Consider the following 13,914-nt stretch of genomic DNA (forward strand, 5'->3'; position numbering starts at 1 on the left):
TCCCTCCCAGCTTCTTGTACACCTGCTTGCTGGCAGAGCACGGGAAACGGAAAAATCCTTAACTTAGGGTAAGCGCTACTTAGCAACAACTGAAACATCAGTGTCTTAAAAGCATTATTTTCACACTAAATCCAAAACATGCTGTACCATCTACTAGGAAGAAGATTAACTGTGTTGCAGCCAAAACCAGGACACCTCCAAAACAGAATTTCCATCGCACAATGGGATCTCCTTATGGCAGCGCCTGAAAGCTTAGGTCTTCTTATCATAGCATGATAGAATAGTTTGGGTTGGAAGGGACCTTTAAAGGTCATCTAGAACAATCCCCCCTGCAATGAGCAGGGACATCCTCAACTAGATCAAGTTGCTCAGAGCCTAGTCCAACCTCAACTTGAATGTTTCCAGAGATGGGGCATCTACCACCCCTCTGGGCAGCCTGTTCCAGCGTTTCACCACCCTCATTGTAAAAATTTTCTTTCCTAGATCTAGCCTAAATCTGCCCTCTTTTAGTTTAAAACCTTTACCCCTTGTCCTATCGCAACAGGCCCTGCTAAAACATTTGTCCCCATCTTTCCTTTAAGAAAGCCCCCTTTTTCCATCCAGCGTTTTTCCCAAGAACAAGCCCAAGAAAGTGCCCTCCATAGGAAACCATGACTGAACAGCTAAACTGTTTGGGTATTCAGGGTGGGAGCATGTGGCAGTGTCTTTGCACAGCCAGGCCTCCTGAGGGACACAGGAAGGACCAGCAGAGCAGGCTCCTGGTCTGAGCCCAGGTTTGCTGTACGCTCCAGGGAAGCCGCCCCAAGGCAACCGTCACAGACCAGCCAAGAACAATCACCATTCCCAGCACAGGACTGTCCCCCCAGCTCATACAGGTGGTTTATCCCTCCACAGTGGGACACCGAATGCCTAGGCCAGAAGTCCATGTTTGTGTTGTACAGATGTACAATCACGCAGGAGATAATCCTGGAAGGCATGTCAAAATGTATGGAAGAGAGGGAGGTGATTAGAGATAGCCAACGTGGCTTCACAAAGGGCAACTTGTGCCTGACTAATCTAGTGGCCTTCTACCACGGAGTAACTGCATCAGTGGACAAGGGAAGAGCTACGGATGCCATCTACCTAGACTTCCGTAACTCCTTTGATATGGTCCCTCACAACATTCTTGCTGCTAAATTGGAAAGAGACAGACTTGACAATTAAACTCTTAGATGGATAAGGAACTGGCTGGCTGGGTGCCTCCAAAGAGTTATAGTCAGTGGCTCAACGTCTGAGTGGAAACCAGTAACAAGGGGTATCCCTCAAGGGTCCGTTCAGGGACCAGTCCTATTTAATATCTTCACCAATGACACAGTCAGTGGGATTGAGTGCACCCTCAGCAAGTTTGCAGGTGGCACCAAGCTGAGTGGGGCAGTTGATTCGCTTGAGGGGAGGGATGACATCCACAGGGATCTTGACAGGCTTGAGTAGTAGTAGGTCCACGCAAACCTCATGAAGTTCAACAAGGCCAGGTGCAAAATCCTGCATGTGGGTTGGGGAAATCCCCACTGTCAATGAAGACTGGGAGATGAATGGTTTGAGAGCAGCCCTGCAGAGAAAGCCTTGGGGATATTGGTGAGTGAAAAGTTGGACGTGGGCCGGCAATGTGTGCTGGCAGCCCAGAAAGCCAACCTTATCCTGTACTGCCTAAGAAAAAGCACGTCCAGCAGGCTGAGGGTGGTGATTCTCCCCCTCTACTCCGCTCTGGTGAGAGCCCACCTGGAGCACTCTGTCCAGCTCTGGGTTCCCCCAGGAGAAGAAAGACACAGACCTGTTAGAGCGGGTCAGAGGAGGGCCATGAAAATGATGCGAGGGCTGCAACACCTCTGCTATGAAGAAAGGTTGGGAGAGTTGGGGTTGTTCAGCCTGGAGAAGAGAAGGCTCCAGGGAGACTTCCTTGCAGCCTTTCAACATGTAAAGGGGGCTTATAAGAAAGATGGAGAGAGACTTTTGACCAAGGCCTGTAGTGACAGGACAAGGGGCAACAGTTTTAAACCAAAAAAGGTTAGGTTTAGATTGGGCATAAGGAAGAAATTTTTTTTTTATAATGAGGGTGATGATACACTGCAACAGGTTGCACAGGAGAAGTTGTGGATGCCCCATCACTGGAAGTGTTCAAAGTCAGGTTGGGTGAGGCTTTGAGCTCTCTCACCTAGTGAAAGATGTCTCTGCCCGTCACAGGGGAGTTGGACTAGATGATCTTCAAAGGTGCCTTCTCACCCAAAATGTTCTATGATTCTATGAGGTGGAAGACAGTGTATGCATATGATGAGATGAACCTAAGTAAGCACAAATGCCATCAGCTCTTCTTGGGGGCGTCTTGAAGGCCTGTGGGACAGACAGTGTCTTGAGGTCACTTGACACTGAGAGTAATGTCCCCGGGGAAACCACCTGAATGCAGTAGTGAGATGTGCTTCCTTGAACTGAGGTTCCAGTGCCCATCCCTCATGCCTTGGGGCATCTTAAAAGAGTGCAAAGCAGGACACTACACCACAGGGCGTAGGTGCTTCCCACCCTCTGGGCGTGGCAACAGGAGGCCAGAGAGACACTACAGATGCTGCAATGCACTGCCTCTACATCTGCAAAGGAAGGACACCTGTTTCTGTACATCCCTCTGTGTATGAGGAGTGCACAAGGCCAGCTCAGATGTGGACGCCTGACAGAGCCCTGAAATTTCCCTGTTACTCCAGGAACAACCCCCACTGTCCCAGTGAGAGTCATCTCACCTGCCTTGGACACGTTCCTTGCAAATACTCCTATCTGCTACATCGCCCTCTCTTGACTTTTTTGCCTGTGCCTTCAAATACACAGCATGAAAGAAGCTTGTCTGTGGAGTCTCTCACCTGCGTAGTTAGAAGGAGTTTGGCAAGCATGAGCAGCATTGCTCTCTAGATGGGGGCATTTCTCAGCTTTCACAAAGCACAGAGCACGTCTATGGAATATGAATACCCTCAGAGGCACACACATCTCCATGTTTCACCTCTCTGAACTTCCTTCACAATTTCTTTAAGCCACTAGCAGAGAAACAAATGTTCTTCCTCCTAGGTGTCCTACCAGGAGAGAGCAGACAAGAAGAACCTCAAACCTTCAATGGAGAAAGGGGAATGGGACAATCAAACAGCACCGATGGAGTTTCCCATACTGCAAATTGGGAATGTCCCCAACCCATAGAGGAATCCTCCTCTCTCTCATGACCTGCCCCGTGACTGGGCTTGGCAACACCCTCTTCATTGTGCTGGTGGTGTACAACTGGAAGACTTGCTTCAGCTCCACCACCCTATCCCAGCTGCTGGCCTGACCGGGGACAGCACCATCGCTGCTCACAGCAGTGCTAGGACTACTTTCTGTACCTTTTGCATGTAGGGAGTGTCTCCTGCTGGTGGCCACATCCTACAATCAGTACTGTGGCTGCGTGTCACCCGCTTCTCTCTGCAAGACTCATGGACTGGAAGGTCAGTTTTGAGGAGGCAGCTACACCTTGGCCTTGGGCATTTCTGTCACTGACAGTAATCACTTTGCTCTTGCCCCACATACAGATCTGTGGTCCCAATGGACTGGACTACGTCTTCTGTGATTTCATGGGAGCTCTCCTGCAGTGACACCATGAAAATCCTGTTCTTTGCTTTCACCACCTTCTTTTTAGATCCAGTCCTCCCCTTCCTGTTCATGCTGGCATCCTGTGTGTGCATCAGAGCTGCCACCCTGGGGCAGCTCTCCTGCCCAGCGTGGCCAGGCAGAAGGCCTTTTCCACCTGCTCTTCTGTGGCAGTACATCCCCCCTCCCCAACAGGAAACAAAACTTCTCCAGGCAGGGAGAAGAGGAAAAAAAAAAAAAAACCCAAACCCTAGAGGCCGCAGGTTGAAAATTGAACTGATGAATCAAGATGGGCCAGGTACACTGAAGTGACCTTTTGGCCAATAGGGATTAAAATGACCACAGATCAGATTCGACAAGGGTATAAACGGGGTCCCGCCAGAGGACATGTTGGAATCAGTCCTCCTCGGAGCAGCAGGTCTGCAGTAAGGGACTCCCCCTTGGGTCGGGAAACCACCCTCGGTAACTCCTGCAGGTTGAGAGCCCTCATCTTTTAGGTGAGTGATATGCGCATGTTGAGTCACCGTTTTAAATCTTACGAATTCTTAGGTTGGCTGTGTAGTACTGATTCCCCTTACATGATTGAGCCAGTGGTTTACAAATGTTACCGGAGTTCTAACTAACTTTTTACTGAAGGATAAATCTGAGTTTTAACACCTGCTGGATTTGATTGTGTGTGCCTCTGTGACAGTCTGTACACGAGACAACTGCCAATATCATCAGTCAAGGTCTCATAAATACAAAACATGGAGAAGAGGAAGAGAGAGACTGATCTCTCCCTACGGCACATGACCCCATTCCATTGCAGGAATACCTCTGTAGTCCACCCTGAACATCATGAGGAGGGACAGGTTCCATTGCCCTTAATTTAGGCATCAGCTGTCATTTCAGTTGGCCAAAGGAAATTCCCAGGAGCCACCAAGAAGAGGCACTCAGAAGTTGTTCTGTCTCTATATCAGCCTGCACATATCTTGGATCTGTCTCGATTACCTGCACATCTCTTTGACCACCTCTGGCACCTCCAATGTCACCAGACATTTGCCTCTGGACACCTCACACCTGGCCTACATCACCATTACTTAGCATGGGAGCTGAGACAAGGAGCTGACATGCAGGTGCCTATTTAATGCAGACCTGCTACTGAGGCAAGAGGAATCCCAGCTCCTGTGGGTTTGTGGTGGGCATGGGAGGGAGCTGAGTCCCCTTCCAGCCCCAGGACTACAATCCCAGCGTGAGATGCCTCTACGGACTCAGCTGACTCCCTTCCCTCAGCAGGGCTAAAGGAGATAGACTCAGATGTTCCCCTGAGAAGAAACTGGACACTTCTAGGACTAGAAAGATCCAGTTTGCAAGTAAAGCTCTCCAGACCCCTCACCCCACATCTTTCTACCCGAGGAGGATCTCAGCTCTCCCCTCCCAGCCAGGGACACACAGGACTCATTGCAGCTGCCTGCACAGAGATGCCCAGCAGCATTTCCATGACTTTCGCTCCGAGGTGTTTCCTCCATGGGGCTGCTGGATAACACAGAGATGCCACAGGAAAGCTGTGCCCATCTGGAGGGTTACCCGCAGCCCAGCACAAGCCCCTCAGAGAAAGAGTTGAATGTCCTAAAGATGGGGTTTCCTGAAGGGGAATTGGGTCATTTATTTTGCCCTGAGCCCACAGATTATGGGGGGACTTTCCTCCCACAGATGCATCTGCATGGCAGGACCCACAGCATTGGTCTCTAAACTGCAGCTTAACCCCACCCCCTATCCCAGCAAGTCCAGTGATGACAATAACAGGAGCAGGTGCAGAAGGGGAAAAATGGAAAAATTCCACAGTGCTGCTGCTGATGGAGGCAGAAAGGGACAGGCGGTTGGTTATTTGGTAATTTCTCCTCTTCAAGTGTGAGGCTGCTGGGAAGGTGCCCCATGGCCTTGAGGGCAGGGGCTATGCTGGGTGGTAAAGGAGATCAGGGGGTTGCTCCAGAGAAGGCATCTGCACTGCAGGGGATGTCAGGGAAGTGCCCAAATCCCCCCTGTCACTTTGTTTCTGACGGCAACTGCCTCTCCCTCCCTGCCCACGTCTCTGCTGCCTGGAACTGTCACAGCCAGGAGCTGTTTCTCTGTCCCCATGTCTCCTCCTTGTCAGTGCTCACAGAGCCCATCCCACCTGCTGTGTGCTCAGCTCTGTCCTGAAGACTCCTCCTGGCCGCAGGGCACTGCCCAAGGCCACGTCTGTGTGTGCAGGGGCTAAGGAGAGTCTCAGACAAGGGCTAAAGAGAAATGGGGTCTCAGTGCCTTCTCCACAGTGGAGATATAAATTCCCATCTCCCACTGCCCACCCAGTCAACCAAGAGAAGAAATCTCAAAGCACAGACTCTTTCCCTTTCAAATAAATGCAGCCTTGATGTCCTTCTTCAGAAGGACCCTCTGCAAATGTCCTCAGAGTACTCTGGAGCTGTGAGCAGCCCTGACCCATGCAACACTCTCAACAGCAGAAGGACCCTGCCCTGCCCTGCCCTGCCCTGCCAGGGGGTTGCTTCTTCCACCCAGAGATATTTCTCCCACCACCGTGGGGAGATCCAAGGGCAGGCTGAGCATTGACTCTGGCAGGTGGCAGAGTCCTTGCTCTGGTACACAGCCCCCTGGGGTACAGGGACCCTGCTCTGAAGGAGAGCCCTGGGCACCCCGGAGTGCACACACACATTCACACCCCTGCAGCCATTGCTGGGAGAAGGGAGTCCTCACGCCCTCTCCCCCTGATGGTGCAGCAAGGAATCCCTGATCTGGAGCCTGTCCTCTTCCTCTGCACTGGAGAGAGATCCCATAGGCTATGGGCTATAACATCTTTAAGAGAACCTTCCAGGAACTGCAGTTGCATTGCCTTGCACCCAGAGACTCACTAAAGGCTGTGAAGATTTCTCATCCAGTGAGCTCTCCTCTGTCCTCCCACTCCAGACTGCCTTTAAGCTCTCTCTGTCTCACTTGTCCTCCCTTGCTGTCTTCAGGACCAAGCAGCAGCCCTGCTGCACTTTGCAGCGGAGCTGCTTCTGGGCAGAACTGTCTCTCTGCAGTGCTCCCCACTTGCCATAAGCTCCCTCCTTCCCAGAAGCCCGTCCCAGCTCAGCAGCAGAGGACCAGGCCAAGGCGGCACTTTCTTCTCCCCCTCCAGGCTCCCTCCAGGTGTCTCTGGGGCCCCAGGGGAAGGTGCTGAAGTAATCACTGATGTTGCCTCCCTCAGCTGGAGAGAGGCTGATGCCCTGTGCCATTTCTTTTATTAGAAGAAGAGTTGCGTATTTTGGTTTTGGGGAAGGGGATTGATGGGGCAGTCTCTGGTCCAGCCTCCTACCAAAAGGTAGGGTATCATTAATCCCGAGAGTCAGGTTGGGTGACAGTTTGGGGACCTGAAAACCTCCAAAGGTTGAGATCACAGAGAGCCTCCGGGTGTTCTGCTGCAGGGCAGCACCCACGTAGTGAGTTTTTCTTAATGCTCAGTATAAAGCTCCCTGGAGGATACTTGTGGCTGTTGCCTCTGCTGTACTATGTGCCACTGAAGAAGAGTTTGCCTCCACCATCCTCTCTCCAGACAGGCGTCACCTGCTTTTAGACTGCCCTGTGTCTCCCCTTCAGCAGAATAAAGAGGCCCAGTTCCCTCAGCTTCTCCACACACCTCATGTGTTTGATGCCCCTAACCCCATCATGACAGACTTCCTCTGGACTTTCTCCAGTTTTTGCATCCTTCTTTGAAACTGGGAAACCCACTGGCTCATATGGCATCCATCATGATTACCATGCTCTTCTCCTCAGGGCACTCCTCAGCCAGTCAGGTCACAGCCTGTCCCAGTGCACGGGGTTTATTCTGCCCCCAGAGCAGACCTTGCCCCCTTTGCCTTGTAAAACTTCAGGAGGCTTCTGTTGGCCAAGTCCCCAAGTATGTCAAGGTCCCTCTGGACTGAAACTCAAACATGTCAGCATTTAAGGTTTGTTGGACAGTGCCTCAAACAAGATAAGAATATGGGGAAATGCAGGACACCACAGGTAATAAAAGAGAATGATGTCCTTAATGGACTTGCTACCCAAGGTTGAAAATTGCTACAGTAACCGTCTCAGAAATACCAAAAGATTGTAAGAAAAAAGAAATGTATGGCTAATGGGGAATGGATTAACAGGGAAACTGTTCTTTTTGGAGGGCATTAGGAGATTAAAAGAGAGGCAATTGTGGTTTCAAGGGATGAAAAGGGAAGCAAAGGATGTGGTCAGGGTTGTTTGGGGCACCTGTGAAGCAGCCTGGCACCTGATGTGAATTAATTCTGTGGTCAGGGAGAACCTGAGAGCTTTGCCTAACTCGAAAAAATGAAGGGGAAGAAAGGACAGCCTCATTCAGGCTGGAAGGGACCTCAGGAGGTGTCTTGACCAACCTCCTGCTCAAAGCAGGGCCAGACCAGATTACCGAGGGCTTTGTCCAAACACGTCTTGATCGCTTTCTGGGATAGAGCTGGTGCACACTCCCTGGGAAACAGCTTCCAGCATTTGACTATCCTCATGTTGGAAAAGTTTCTCCCTGCACCTACCCTGACCCTCTCTTTTTTCATCCCATTGCCTCCTGTCCTTTTTTCTTGTACCACGGGCATGAGCCTGAGTCAGTCTTCAGAGTGAACAAGCCCAGCTCTCTAAGCTTTTTCTCGCAATATGTGTGCTCCAGCCCTGACCATCTTTGTGGGCCTCCAATTAACTTTCTCCAGTTTATCCATCTCTCTCTGTAATTGTGGGGGATCATAAACTAGGGAAGTAATCTGGATGTGGTGTAAAAAGTGCTGAGCAGAAGGGGATAATCGCGTCCACTCTCTGTGCTCCTGCTTATACAGCCTGGAATGCTTTTGGCCTTCATAGCTGATGCCTCATGTTTTTCCTAATGAAATCCAAGGACCACCAGAGTCTTTCCTATCCAGCCACGCAGCCCCTGCCCTCTGTCACTGCACAGGATTAGTGCACCTCAAGGGCAGGACTTTGGATTTGTCATTATTGAATATCATGAGGTTCCTTTTGGCCACCCCTCTGTCCTGTCTTTGCCCTTTGGGTGGAAACCCTGAGCTTCAGCGTAGTGGCTGTTCTCCTAAATATGCTGTCAGCTACAAATGTTATGAAAAACCACTCTCTCATCTCCTTGGGATCATTAAAAACATGTTAAACACAGCAGGCTGAAGGATAGACCCCTGTAGTACCTTACTATCTACAGGCCTCCAGGCGGAGTAACACTCATCGACCATGTCCCTCCGAGGCCACCTGTCCAGCTGGTTTTTACCTATCTACTTATTCTTCCATGCAGGCCACAATATCCTAACTTGTGCACAAAAATATTCTGTGGGACAATGTCAAAAACTTTGCTGACTTCCTGGTAAGTGATAACCACTGCTCCCCTCACATCTAGCAATCCTGTCCTTTCCTCATGGGAAGAAAGAGTATGGCCAGGCACAGTCTCTCCTGGGTAAATCCAGTCACCTGCTCTTTCAGATATCAGGGAACTGTGATCTGAGCGGACATGCTCTGGAGCACAGCCTTTCACTCCCCTGCTCATCCCTTGTGCATTTTTGAAAGGTGCATGCAATGTTTGGGTGCTGCCAGTCATCAGGGTATGCCCCCAGTCACCATGATTTTTCAAAGATGATGGAAGTGGCCTCACGGTGACATTGGCCTGCTCTCTCAGCTCCCTGGGATGCCACCCATCCTGACCCATAGGGTGGTAAGGACTGTGTTTGCTCAAGTGACTCCTGACTTGATCCCCATCCACCGCTGTTTGTTCTTCTCCAGGGTCCTGCCTTGAGTCACAGAAGCCTGTGAGACTTTGCTGGGGAAGGCTGAGGCAAAGAGGACACAGACAATCTCAGACCTACCTACACTTGTTCTTACTAAACTCAGCAGTGGCCACACAGTATCTTTGTTTCTCCTTTAACTGTTCCTGAAGTGGAAAACACTCATTAAGGTGCCTGTCGTGGTTTAACCCCAGCCAGCAACTAAGTACCACGCAGTCGCTCACTCACTCTTCCCCCACCCAGTGGGATGGGGGAGAAAATCAGGAAAAGAAGTAAAACTCGTGGGTTGAGATAAGAATGGTTTAATAGAACAGAAAAGAAGAAACTAATAATGATAATGATAACACTAATAAAATGACAACAGTAATAATAAAAGGATTGCAATGAACAAATGATGTGCAGTGCAATTGCTCACCACCTGCCGACCGACATGCAGCTAGTCCCCGAGCGGCGATTCCCCGCCCCCCACTCCCCCCGGTTTCTATACTAGATGGGACATCACATGGTATGGAATACCCTGTTGGCCACTTCGTGTCAGCTGCCCTGGCTCTGTCCTGTGCCAATTTCTTATGCCCCTCCAGCTTTCTCGCTGGCTGGGCATGAGAAGCTGAAAAATCCTTGACTTTAGACTAAACACTACTTAGCAACAACTGAAAACATCAGTGTTATCAACATTCTTCACATACTGAACTCAAAACATAGCACCATACCAGCTACTAGGAAGACAATTAACTCTATCCCAGCTGAAACCAGGACAGTGCCCCTGAATTGCCTTTCAAGTTTAGATTGAGTTGTGATCTGGACTATTGCTGAGCTTGGAGGATGCTTTTCTTGAAGACCAGCTGTACTGAGCTCTGCCACCGTGTCACATCACTGTCTCCCACAGCAATGGCTCTAGCTTTTCCTGACTGTGCCCCTGAGGGCAATTGCTGCACATTTGGGCTGAAGCACCCCAGCTGTGGCACCAGCCAAGCTCATACTTGCCATAAGGAATCCTGGTACCAAGTGTCCAACACCCCATGTATGCAAAGGCTTTGCTTCAGAGCAGAGACATGGCATGGACAAAAGAATTCTGAATGTCTGTCTGTCCCTAGGACAACAAATTCCATGAGCCTTGCAGTGTGCCTCAGGAGAAGAGATTCAATTAGAGGTGAGGGTTTCTACAGCAGAGGCTCATGGGACAATTCAGGGTGGCATTGTCCTGTGCTCAGTAGATACCTAGTCCTACCTTTGATTCCTCTTTATGTTTCCTGGCCAGCCTCCTTACCCATGTGGTGCTTTAGGCTGTGAAGAGAATCAAAACCAAGATTTTGACTGGGTTACTTTCACTTTACATGTTGAAATACAGGGCAGACAAAGGGAGTTTCGGGGCTTCTAGGATCTCTGCTGCACAGTTAGGGCTTCGGAGACTGGAAATGCAGGTAACACATGTTGTGTCAGTGTACTCCATGGGTCAGGAGCAGTAGGTACCGGTCACAAGACCACAGGAAAAATTTGCCTGCCTTTGTGCCTTTTCAGAAATGTGGGATCTGTACCTTGGCCTATACCAACTACCCTATTCCACCCCTCCACCTCTTACTGAAACCAGGGAGAAAATAGGGCTTGGGAGGCCACTATTTCATGGTCATGACAGCCAAGGCTGACACAGATTCTCATATCCCTGACCAGATTTTCCTTTTTGGTCAGGATCAGGTCTAGGTGAGCATCACCCTTGCTGGCCCACCTGGCAGCTGTGCTAAGAAGTCCTCCCAAGAGCCTCCAGACTGTTGGCACCGTGCTGCTTTGCATGGCCAGTGAATGCGGGGGCACTTACAGTCCCCCGCTAGGAACCTGCTCATTAACCTGGAGACTTCTTCAGGTTGCTGGCAGAAGACTTTTTTGGTCTACTCTCCCTGATCAAGTAGTTTGTAACTGCCAAGACCATGTCACCCTTACTGACTTCTCCTCTCATCGTCACTCACACAAGCTAACTCAACCTGTTGCCCACTTCACAGAGAGCTCCATGTATCTGAGGTGCTCTTTCACACATGGAGCACTCCCCCATCCTCACCCTCCCTGCCACTATCTCCAGCAGAGCCTGTATCCCTTCACTGCAGCACCACAGCTCAGCAAGCTGTCCCACCACATCTCATTTAATCCAAAAATGCCACAGCGCTGTGACAAGACATGGGGCTCCTCCTGGCACTGCACATTTGGGCCACAGTACCTCAGCCATGGCACCGTAGTAGAGTGCAGACTTCTCACAGGGAATCGTGAGCACTGATCCTGACCGGAAGACCATTGTACATCAAGCAGTTAGTGCTGTACTGCACTGTGCTGCATGTACAGCATGGCCTTGAAACCCATGCTGTACTGCACAGATCCCTTGGCCCCAGCACAAACTCAGCAGCATATTGTCACACAAGAGTCTGCAGGCAGGTCCTCCTTTGTACCAGACATTATGCCTCCTGTGTGGCCTTGCCTGTACCTAATGGTTCAGCAAGAAGTTTTCATGAAAACGTTTCTGTTTGACTGTAAAGATGAGGAAGGGTTGTTTCCAAGTAAGAAAACCCTATAGTAGCTTGAATGACCAAAACAGAAGACTGTCTTCTATGGATGGGTCAGAAGGGTGCTGTGTTTGGGTCAGAATTCCATTCAATGCTACACCACCTGGGGTTCCCACTTTCGAAAGGGACATAAGATTGCCTCTGTGATACTCCTCTTATAGTGCTAGATCTAATGTTAAAAGATGCCTCACAGAGTCCAAGTGCCTTTCTTACTGGGGTCATAACAGACCAGCACCTCCTGGGTAAAAACACTCTCTCAGCACCCTTGGATGCAAACTCTCTGGTCCCAAGGACTGGTAAGAGTGCAGTTTGCTCATGTAACCCCTGGCTCAATCCCCATCCATCACGGGTTGTTCTCCAGAGTCCTGCCTCAAAGCACAAAGGCCTGGGAGACCTTACTGGTGGTAACTGAGGCAAAGAGGACACAGAGTATCTCAGATCTACCTACACCTACTGTTACTAAATTTAGCAGTGGTTGCACAGTATTTCCGATTCTTCTTTAACTGTTCCTGAAGTAGCAACAGCTCGTCTTGGTGCTCTTCAATTCCTTTTGGAGTTTCAATTGAGTTTTGATACGAACCATTACTGTGCTTGGAGGGTGCTGTCCTTGAAGACAAGATGTATCTAGGCACACTCTGAAAATATTTGGTCTTCTCATTGATTGTATCATCAAGAGAGTGAGTAAAGATCCCCATGCGATGTGCTGCTTGTCCTTGCAGTGCCTGCAGCTATTGCGTAGAGAAGAGACAGACCTTGCTTCTCTGATGGCATCTGATGACTGATGCCTTTGACTGATTATATCAGCCAAGGGCACACAGGCAACAAATCCCACTCTCTGCAATGACATCTGGGGCATCTGTGACGCACCTGCCCTGAATGGGAATTGCTTTCCTGTCGGCCCTGTGGTCCGTGCCAGCCTTGGCAGCTTATGTAGTTCTATGGGCCTCGATGTGAACATGAAACAGAGTACATGCCCTGAATTCTTTTAGGCAATGTGGGGATGAACATGGGACAAATGTTGTTGTAGTCACCGGAGAGCTAGTAAATTCAGCAGATGGAAAAGAGAGACACCTGCCTGTCCCTATGGTACATGACTGGAATTGTTCCTATGAATACCTCTATAAACTGCCATGAATGTAACAAGTAGGAAAAGGTTCTTTTGACCTTTATTTCCCTTGGCCTATGGAATTTCCTAGCAGGCTCATGTATGATGCCCGAGATGTTGCCCTGTCTCTATGAACTTCTCCATTAGAGACTGCAGTTACCTGCATGTGTCTTGCACCACCTCTGGCAACTCAAATGTCACCAGGTAGTTGCATCTGAACATCTCACTCCTGCCTTCCATCTCCAGTAATTCACATGGGAGTGGAGACAAGGAGCTCACGTGCGGTTGCCTGTTTTGTGCCCACCTGAACAGAGGCAAGAGGAAGCCCACCTCCTGTGGGTTTGTGGCAGGCACAAGTGAGAGCCGAGTCTCCTTTAAATGCTAGGAATAGAAACACAGGATTAGATGCCTCCATTGATTCAGCAGAATCCCTTCCCTCAGCAAGAGTAAAGGAGATATCTCCCTGTCACTGTCTGGGTGTCCTGTCTAATAATAAGACCAAAAAAGGTGATTTACATTTTGATGTAACTTTGTCTCTGGGAGGAGAAATGACATCTCTGAAAATCAGTGTTTCTCCCCAGGTGCGGGAGGGAACACCAGTGATTGCTTCAGCCTGTTTGCCAGCAGGTTCCCCTGGAGCCCCAGGGACACCTGGAGGGAGCCCAGAGGGGGCAGAGAAAGTGCTGCCTTGGGCTGGTCCTCTGCTGCTGAGCTGGGCTGGGCTCCTGGGACAGAGGGAGCTCCTGGCAAGCGGGCAGCACTGCAGAGAGACAGCTCTGCCCAGGAGCAGGGCTCAGGGCACTGCCTGCAGGCACCGAGGGGAGGGGAGTGAGGC

Source organism: Aquila chrysaetos (assembly GCF_900496995.4).
Source record: "Aquila chrysaetos chrysaetos chromosome W unlocalized genomic scaffold, bAquChr1.4 W_unloc_5, whole genome shotgun sequence".
In the NCBI taxonomy this organism is placed as follows: domain Eukaryota; kingdom Metazoa; phylum Chordata; class Aves; order Accipitriformes; family Accipitridae; genus Aquila; species Aquila chrysaetos.